This window comes from Alosa sapidissima, chromosome 18, assembly GCF_018492685.1.
Source record: "Alosa sapidissima isolate fAloSap1 chromosome 18, fAloSap1.pri, whole genome shotgun sequence".
NCBI lineage: Eukaryota > Metazoa > Chordata > Actinopteri > Clupeiformes > Clupeidae > Alosa > Alosa sapidissima.
The window spans coordinates 6,316,380-6,326,583 of NC_055974.1; the positions used below are offsets into that span (position 1 = coordinate 6,316,380).

At 39.6% G+C, this 10,204-nt stretch overlaps 1 long non-coding RNA gene across 1 annotated transcript; it reads left to right on the forward strand.

Moving 5' to 3' along the window:
- The first annotated feature begins 6,145 nt into the window (after positions 1–6,145).
- LOC121690406 lies at positions 6,146–7,874 on the forward strand. The gene is made up of 4 exons (XR_006025058.1): positions 6,146–6,658; positions 7,014–7,152; positions 7,350–7,416; positions 7,572–7,874. It is a non-coding gene; the product is annotated as an uncharacterized LOC121690406 (long non-coding RNA).
- The last annotated feature ends 2,330 nt before the right edge of the window (positions 7,875–10,204 follow it).

Sequence of the window (10,204 nt, forward strand, 5' to 3'; positions counted from 1 at the left end):
GCATTTTTAAAGGGGGTTGAGAAATCTCCAATTGTATTGAGGACCTCTACTTGTATACCCTCCATACGTTGTTGTTGTCCCTTGTCTTGGAGTAGTTCCCGGATCGCCCTTTGTTTTTTGGCAATAGAAGTCAGCTTCACCGCTTTGCTGTTCCATCTCGTCTCACTTTCCTGTGCCACAGCATGGAAGGCTGAGTGTGCTACCAGATTTCCTCAAGTAGGCCACCAGATATTTAACCTGACCCTAGCCAGATGAATTTCGTTCCGCTTAGCTCCACCTAGCTTCACTCACATCCATCTGGGACCTCTTCCATTAAGAGTGATTTCTGCAACCGATTTTATGGTACAGCCAATCAGGACGCAGGGCGGGAGTTTCATAGATGTGACATAGCGTAGAAGCGACTATGAGACTGTTATTAGCGTCACGGGTTGGCTTCGATGTGAGTGGTTGAAGTAGCACGTCAATAGATGACGGACAAGTGGCTTATTCAATCATATGCAAGCATTTTTTGATTAGGCCCAGCCTTCTGAAGCAACATTTCAATGGATCGGTTCCAGATGGATGAGTGGAGCTAGGCGGAGCGAAATTCTGGCTAGGGTCAGGTTACCAGATATTTGCATTGAATTATTTGTTCAGTTACCTCCCCTATGAAATCTGGTGCATCCCTTTCCTCGTATGGTTCAGGACAGTATTAATTACATGCACTGCGCACAGTATCCACATAATTATTGACCGCAGCTTTGATATTGGGGTCCTGATCAGAACAGACAACCTTTGCCAGACTGTCAGAGGATATGACAACTTTCAAAAGTTCATTGTTAATTTGTTTGTATATGTTGGTGGCTGTTTCCCTTAGTGTGGTGTGAAATTCTACGTAGGTAGAAATAACTCGACTGCACAATATAGCCACACCACTAACCACTCGATGAGTTGCATGGTTTTGAAATCGAATGTTAAGGGTTGTTTTGGGACATGTTTCTGCATGCCTGTTGCAGCCACTCTGAAGTAGTCAAAGGTGATTCAAAACGAGTCAGAAAAGTCAAGACAGGACCAATCGTCAAAATGTCGGTGTCCACCACTCTCGTTCATCCAAAACAAACCAGAAAAGGGACTCAAAGTGCTAAATACCGGAATTTTCCTTTAACACTGCAAGCTACCATAGGGTATAAACCGAGTGGAAGAGCCAGGCTAGCCTAGTCCTAGGCAAACATGATTTCCATGCAAGTGTTGCCAGATTAGAAATGATGAATCGTACCAAAACCTCAAAGTTATCGTTTTTGGGAAAAATTATCGTACACGAACCAAACGCATTAAATAAGTAAATATAAGTATATATACTCTTTTGATCCCGTGAGGGAAATTTAGTCTCTGCATTTATCCCAATCCGTGAATTAGTGAAACACACTCAGCACATAGTGAACTCACGGTGATGTGAAGCACACACTAATCCCGGCGCAGTGAGCTGCCTGCAACAACAGCGGCTCTCAGGGAGCAGTGAGGGGTTAGGTGCCTTGCTCAAGGGCACTTCAGCCGTGCCTACTGGTTCGGGGTTCGAACCGGCAACCCTCCAGTTACAGGTCCGAAGTGCTAACCAGTAGGCCACGGCTGCCCTACAATATAGCTATTTTCCAACAATTTTCCTTTCAGCCAATTTAAACAAGCTGTGTAATACGCTCACACTAACTGGAGTTAGTTAACTAAGTGCAAAAGATATACCGACAGTCCACATTTTGAACTAAACCATAATTAGACTACGTTTACACGAAGCAGGGTATTTTCCTAAACGAATATCTGGCTATCTACGTTTGCAAATAAAACTGCATTTACACGAGACCGCTTTTTTTTTTTAATGTGTTTACACGAACCCGTGTACATACATGCTGTCATGAGCACGCCAAACCACAGTGGCAGTCTAACGATAAGCTCAAGCTCACATTAACCAATCAGAACCCTGAAAAGTCGCACGTGAGAATATGTAAATGTAAACATTGGTCGCACATTTGGTGTACTTCTGTCGCATACTGTGACGTTGGCTGCCCAAAACTCCGTTTACCACAGTTTACAACCAAACGCATAAACGAAGTTTTCCAAAAAAATCACTTTGCCCAGAGTTTTTTTGGATAACCGTTTTATGGGGCGAATTCTCCGTTTGTGTCTAAATGAAAGGCTCAAACGTAGGGAAATGTCTTCGTTTAGAAAAATAAACGGGGTCTTAAACTATGATACTGCTTACTTTTCTGCTGCTCTTCAGACTCTGCCTTCCTCTTCGCCCCTCCACTGTCCTCACCTACTTTCTGAACTAATTTTTTTAGCACTTTACTGCTTCATTTTGTTAAACTGAACTGTCTTCTTCGGCAAAACTGTAGTGTAGTGTTGACGTGCGGCCAAAACCATGTGATGGGAAACCATTATGGGATTTTTTTCCATTATTGATCGTACGTACAGAGGTCAAAATTATCGTACAAATACAATAATTATCGTACATCTGGCAACACTGAAAACTGAAATTTGAACAAGGAGTTGTGTTGGATTAATCCATTTAGGTCTACAGTTAGCAATTAGATAGCACCTGAAAATGATTCATCATGTCATGGGCATAAAACTTTGTTTGGGTGTGAGGTCTGTGCTAAATGACGATTTTCTTTCTCTTAATGCCCCATAAATACCATATACTCAGTAGGCCTAGGTCTAGTGAGGGAAAATTAGCTTTATTAGTTAGGCTATTAAAATATGATGATGAGGACCCCAACGATTGGCCTTCCTTTCCTTCTCAAATTACATTGAAATTGCATCTTTAACAGCCCAATTTTCAAAATTTCCCAGGGGAAAAACCCCGGGACCCCTGTAAAAAAAATAACAAATCTTGGGCTAAAGCCCGGGATCTGTTCGCTAGCTTGTAAACAAATCCATGTGCTTTATCGTTACCTTTTCCCACAGTTTGAAATAGCATAATGCACAATTTCTCCAGCAGAGTTTCCCTTTAAGGCAATTGTGGAGAAGAAGGATGGTCCAGGTGTTCACCCCTTGTATCGGTTAAAACCTCATAATCACATCCTAATGGAGCAATATCAGACTCATATTCTGTCTACAATTTCAGTATGACGACGTCAGGCTAGCAAAATATGTTTTGTGTAGATAATACAGAGATGGTTACTACGGTGATGCTAGGATAGACATGGTGGCTGCATAGGTTAATAAAAGTTGATAGTTTAAAAGTAGACTGTTTAAAAGTTGTTGATAGCCAGTAGATAGTTTAAAAGTTGTTGATAGACAGCTAGTTTAATAGATAGTTTAAAAGTAGACCGTTTAAAAGTTGAAGGTAAATAGTTTAAAAGTTGTTGACAGACTGGAAGTTTAATGAATGTGTATAGGTAGATATTTGACGATAATTTGACGAAAGTTGGAATGGCTCTATAGTTTGCTAGCAGTTATGCTAAGATTTTTAACTATGCTAACCATGCTACTTAGCTAATGTTTTATAGCAGTGTTAGCAATGCTAACCATGCTACTTAGCTAATGTTTTCTAGCAGTTTAATGAATGTTGATATTCAAATAGTTTAATGGCTGTGTATAAGTAGATATTTGACGATAACTGAAAGTTGGAATGGCTCTAATGTTTGCTAGCAGTTATGCTAAGATTTTTAACTATGCTAACCATGCTACTTAGCTAACTTAGCTAAAATTTTCTAGCAGTTTTGCTAACTATGTTAACCATGTGACTTAGTTAACCTAGCTTATCATTTTTAATAGATATGCTAACCATGTGACTTAGCTAACCTAGCTAATCATTTTAGTAGTTATGCTAACTAGCATGCTAACAATGCTAACCATGTGATTTAGCTAACCTAGCTAATCATTTTTAGTAGTTATGAAACTATGCTAACCATGTTACTTAGCTAACTTAATTATTAATTAAGTTATTTATTAAATTAATAAAACGTGAGCACGTTTTCCTTTAATTGAGCCTTTGAATTAATACAATGTGACCCCGTTGTAAGCCTAAATTAAGCTCTCGAAATATGTATTTCGTGCTCACATTTAGTAATTCCCGACATTTTCACCGCTCGCTGTGCTGTGGTGGCAACTTTGTGTACCTTGACATGGACTAGGCCTACAGCTGTCTGTAACAGTTCATATTGGTAATGTGGTGATAACTGTAGGCAGCTAATTAAAGACTTTAGGTGGTCATGGTTTATAGCGGACTTCTACTCTTTGTAGCAGGGGCACTGTGGGGTCAACCGCCAGCTATGGAGACCCATAATGGGGAAATTCTACTAGGCTACAAAGGCTACTCGGGCTCTGTTGTAATGACCGGTTTCCACTATCTCCTGGATTGTTGACTTAACTGTGAGGTCTAGAAGTCAATCGAAGCACATCACAGGGACAAGCTGTTGGTACAAATAGGCTACTGCGTATTAGTATAGCCTAATACCCACCCAATACAATAAGGTTCCCTCTAGCGCCCGATGGGCTTCACCAGATAACCCACGCGCACACCAATGGTGCACACAATGAGGTAAGCTTTGATACGGACTATGAAACGGGAGACATAAACAGTGGCGTTCACGATGCTCAACTCACACCGTTCGCGATAAACACCACAGCTCTGCATACACTTGGACCTCGGCAAACATTCAGCTGGACGATGATGGCAAGGGGCCTGTACAAACACACACAATCATCTGCTCTCCCACCTACAGCCTACCTAACGGGGCTGTATCCAGGTGCACTGCAATCAATGAGATTCCCTCTACGTCACTACAAGCGACACACCTCCCCACGTCATTCCCGGGGATACCCCTTGACACCACACTATGTTTTTGTGCACACAATTTAATTTCTTCGAGCCCACGTTTTAATTATTCGTGGGTGCGTTTTAGTAGATCGAGATCTGGAATATAATAGCCTACTATAACGTGCTCATGTTTACATGTGTCAAGACAATATTGAGTGCACGTTTTACAAATTGTGGCCACGTTTAAGTAGATCGTGCACACAATGTTCTATAACCATGTTCACAAATTGTGCTCTCGTTTTAATAAATCGTGCCCTCGTTTTAGTAAATCGTGCGCTCGTTTTAGTAAATAGTGCACTCGTTTAATAAATTGTGCCCTCGTTTTACTATACTTAAAATGAGAGCTCAATTTAGTAAAATGAGCTCACACTATAGTAAAACGAGAGCACAATATAGTAAATTGTGCACACGATTTAGTAAACCGAGCGCACAATTTAGTAAAACGAGCGTACGATTTAGTAAAACGAGTGCACAATATAGTTAAACGAGGGCACAATTTAGTTAAACGAGAGCACAAATTACTTAAACAAGAGCACAATTTAGTAAAACGAGCGCACAATGTAGTAAAACGAGCGCACATTCTCTCAACATGCAAAACATTTTGCGATGACCCCTCTAGGGCTCCGTAAGATTGATAGGCATAGATAGAAGCTATCTTATGATTTGTCATGCAAGACAGAAAATGTAACGGTTAAAGGAGAATTCCGGTGTGATATTGACCTAAAGTGTATTGAAACATGATACCGAGTGTGAACGTATGTCTCATAGCCCATCTCGACTTGTCCCCTGCACTCCAAAATCTGGCGCTAGTTAGCCGATGCTACCAACAACTTTTTCAGTAGTGGTGCTTCGGCATCGGGCTAGCCATGCAAATAAATCACTGTTTTACACCCATTTACGAGGCTCAATGTATCTCCACACTTCATTGGTAGACTTCCTAGGGCCCTGACATTTAAAACGAGACATTGAGAACTTTGAAAAAGCACTGGTAGTTTACTTACAAGACGATTTATACAGACAGTATCTTCACGAAGTTTAACGTTTGCAGCCATCTTGAATTTAGTCACGATAAGTCGAGCAACGAGTAAGAATGAACAGGTATGATAAGGGATCAGATTCCAAAAATAATTCAGTGGAAATGCATGGATTCCAGTTTCTTCTGGAATCCATGCATTTCCACTGAATTATTTTTGCACCACTATTGAAGATGTTGGTAGCATCGGCTAACTAGCGCCAGATTTTGGAGTGCAGGGGACAAGCCGAGATGGGCTATGAGACATACGTTCACACTCGGTATCATGTTTCGATACACTTTAGGTCAATATCACACCGGAATTCTCCTTTAACATTACTAGCCTAAGGTGTAGACATTCTATGCACTGTGGTTTAGCTAGCTAGCTGCTATTGTTGCATCATGGACAACACTTAGAGCTAACATTAGCTTTTTTATTTTAGATAGGATGTAATGTGGTAACGTTATGTGCTGGAGAGTATTAGAGTGGACGTGTAGAAATTGAAGACAAGTACTGTGCTTAATTTCATGGAAATGGTATTGCAAGTAATGTGTTTTGTTTTTGTGCACTATCAAACTACTTTGTCATGCTTTGTGCACTGACATTCTTGCAAAACCATTCACACCCATGCTAAATTATGGAAATTGTATTGAAAAGGACCATGTATGGTCATGTAGTGCATTTGAGCACTGACACCCCTTTTTTTTACATTTTAGAGAGGCAACACTCGAAAGCTACATCAAGGACACCGGAGGATGGACCAGAAGACCTGAGACCAAGACGACCCAAGCCCAACCCATAGTATGCTTCACTGACAAATGTTGATGCTTCATCATCACATAGACCAAAGGTAATCAAAAATTAATGTTTAATTATGAATATAACTTTTTTTGTTAAAGGTCTATTTTCGAATGCAGAACATAACCTTTTGTTTCTGAGAATTTATACATTTGTTTGAGTAGTTTTGATCTTTTGAATGACAAGAAATTAGCTTCAAGCTACTGGGGACACAAAGTGAACTGAAAATATACCTTTCCAACCATATCTTTCTATGATGGTTGGTACAGCTTCCCTACAGTCTCAGATAGCTGTCTCAGATGGGAGACACTTCATAAGTGGGAATATCCCAGGACATTACATATTACGCGAGTATACCCTTTACCAACGCCACTCTCATTCATGCTGTATATTCTGTTCACTTGCAGGTTTCAGAGAAGGCTGGTAGAGCTCTCTAAGAGTGTGAGCTGTGGGAGATAACCAAGAACTGACAACCACCTACAGAAGAGGTGGCGATAATGGCTCTCCAAGAGGAGGTTGTGAGTCTGAAGGCTTTTATTCAACAAGGTTTGTAGAGTGTTTTCATACAGATGTGAACTTTTACATTTAAATGTACATGTTTAACTTTAATGAAATAGTAGCTTCTTGGTTGTACAAGTTTAGTAAAAATTTGAGGATGAAACTAACTTTTCCTTTCAGTGTGTATCTGTGTGCTTCTCTCTTCTGTGTATATGATATATTAGTTGTGTTGTCTCATTTAAAAGTGTTAGGCTGTCTGTGTGGACTGCTTCCCATTTTCGCCTCACCCTGAGAGGACTAAGATGATAATTGGTGAGTTTATTTTATTTGTATGTCTTTCTCTCCAACTCACTTTGTATTTATCTCCAATTATCGTGATAACACAACAGTGTTTCCGCACTTTAGCATCTGTATTTGTGTCACTAATATTTTGCATGTTCTATTTGTATATGTTCTGTCTTATTCAGAGGCCACCCTGAAGCAGTTCCCAGGCCAGACACTCACTCCAGATTGCTGGGCTAGGCAATAAATGCCAAAGTGAACGAACTGAGGTTCCATAACAAAAACAAAGATTTTCAATAAAATAGAATAAAAGATAACAGAAGTGTTGTGTGTTTCTTCCTCTTTATACTGATACTATGGTTAATTTTAAGTAAACACAAGTGAAATATTTAATGATCAATGCGGAAAATATCAAACCATAGTAGAATATGAACTATATTAGATAAATATATGTCTGAAATATATAGATCATGTGATCAGAATCTTCATCAAGGGTCATGTGATCATGCATATTACTGCCATATATTTAAATATATTTAATTATATGCATAAAATATATGAAAGTGGCCAATATTGAATATTTACTTATTTTGAAATATATTGATACATACATGGAAATATATGTATTTCACATAGATGTAAATATATTTATTTAACATAGATGTGCTTATACTGGAATATGTTCAAGCTGCATATATGTGAATATATTATTTTTCTGTATGTACTGCTTTCATGCTGTCATTTTCTTAATAAACTAATATGACGTTTTAATGGGCATATCCCGTAGCCTATTGTTCAAAATCATCAGAGTAGGCCTAGGCTAGCCTAAGATAAATTGTTCAAACCATATTGTTTCAAAATATTAAAAACTAATAATAGCAAAAATACTAAATGAATCGCAATGTATGCTGGGAAGCAAAACTCAACATGAAATAAAGTACATGAAACATAACTAGAATGCATTGACGTTATATCCACTCGTTTTCTTGGACCTGTGATCAAACAGGGACAGCCTATAAATGTAAGCCTATCTTCCTGGAACATTGCAGGTAAAGAAAAAAATATCGTTTTCTCTGAATGCTCTTTGTAGCCAACTTTAAGATGAAATAAATAGATTCCAGATGTTTCTATTCTATATCATTGTTTTATTAATAAACAGTAAGGCTCTGGTGAGGCAGAGAGCTTGCTCCTCGTCAGAAATCTCATCGGATATGTGCACTCTTTGCTGTTTTCACAAGGAGCTGCTGTAACATCGGGGACAGCTATGCGTGACACTTTTAAACGTGAGCATGCGTCAAATAAATTACAATGACATTTAAACAAGTCATGAAGAAGCAGTATCCTTAATTCTTCTGCAATGTAGAGCTAGATCGTTTTGCTTTACAAATTAAGTAGTCACTTCTGTTGCTAGACAATCCTAAACAAATGCTACGTGGTCTGTTTTGAACATTTCTCTAGTTTTATTGCATCGTATTCAGCTCCAGAAGTCGGTTCAGTCCCAATTCGGCCGTGTGTGTGTTTCTGAAAATAAAACAGATAATAAGTACGTGACTACGTTAAATAAACCACTGCCTATTTAGAGCATGTTACATGCATCACTTAATGACAGTTATCTGAAGAAATGCGCATTGTAGGCTAAGCTAGAAGCTAAGAACAGCAACTTTGCTAACGTTACACCAAGCATCACATCAGCTAACATGAATTTGATAAAATCCCTTCCCTAGTTTGTAACGTTATACATTAACGTTAAACTCAAAATGTATAATTCAGCATGTCTGCATATGCTGTAGCACATAGGCCTACATTTTGAGTTTAACATTAACAACCCTTTTCCCAGTTTATGAAGTTGTGCGTCTATGAGCAAACAGACGCACAACTTCATAAACTGTATGATATGTTGCCTTAGACTACAGTAGGCTAATGCAGCTACTGCTAGAGAGACTAACAGACTAGATAGATAGATACTTTAGTCATCCCCAGACGTGTAACGTGAAGCCGTGCATGGATGTGATGTCTCCGTCCTGCAGGCGGTAGCCAGAGCGCTCTCAACTCTGCTGCCATGCAACAAACGTCCCCCCCATGTCCCCGGTATAACGTTATTGTCGGGTCCTTAGAAGGTATTTGAAATGACCAAATGCAAATGTCATCCGAAAGACCTGACGGTGACGTCCCCAGAAAGTCCTGCACCGGACGTCACGCAATAACCAAACGATAACTTGCTCCGGACGTCAATAAGGTCACCGGAAGGTCCGCTAGAGAACATGACGTTCAGGACCAATCGGGGGCGTCGTGAATGTCGGCATAAGGTCCGGGGGACGTCCCGTGTTTGTCGGGATAACGGATATCAGCTCTTCAACATGGCCAACCATTAAAATCTAGAAAGTATCATTTTAAATCGTAAAAAAAACCTGCTGTCAACAATAGGCTAAAGCAGACATCCATAGACCGGACATGAGGTTTATTTGCGTCAATTGTAGATAGGCCTCTTTAAAGTTAATAGCAGTCTCTTCACATTCCATCTTATTTCAGATTTTAAAAGTGCATTAGAAAGGCTATAATTTAAATGGACATAAACGCTATTTCCTCGTTCCAATCTTGCGAACTTCACTACAGTAAAGCTGCATTGCCATTTATTAGCTAGTTTCCCAGAACAACCACCACATAGATAGGCTAGTCGAGGTGACGAAGGTTATTAAAGGGACACCAGGTAAGCCTGATGCTTTTTCTCTATGAAACTCCCCCTCGCTTGGTCTGAAGCGCTTTTTCTTTTCTTTGCGTCTTCCGTCAAGGGTTTTCGCTGCTTCTTCGCTGGCTCTGC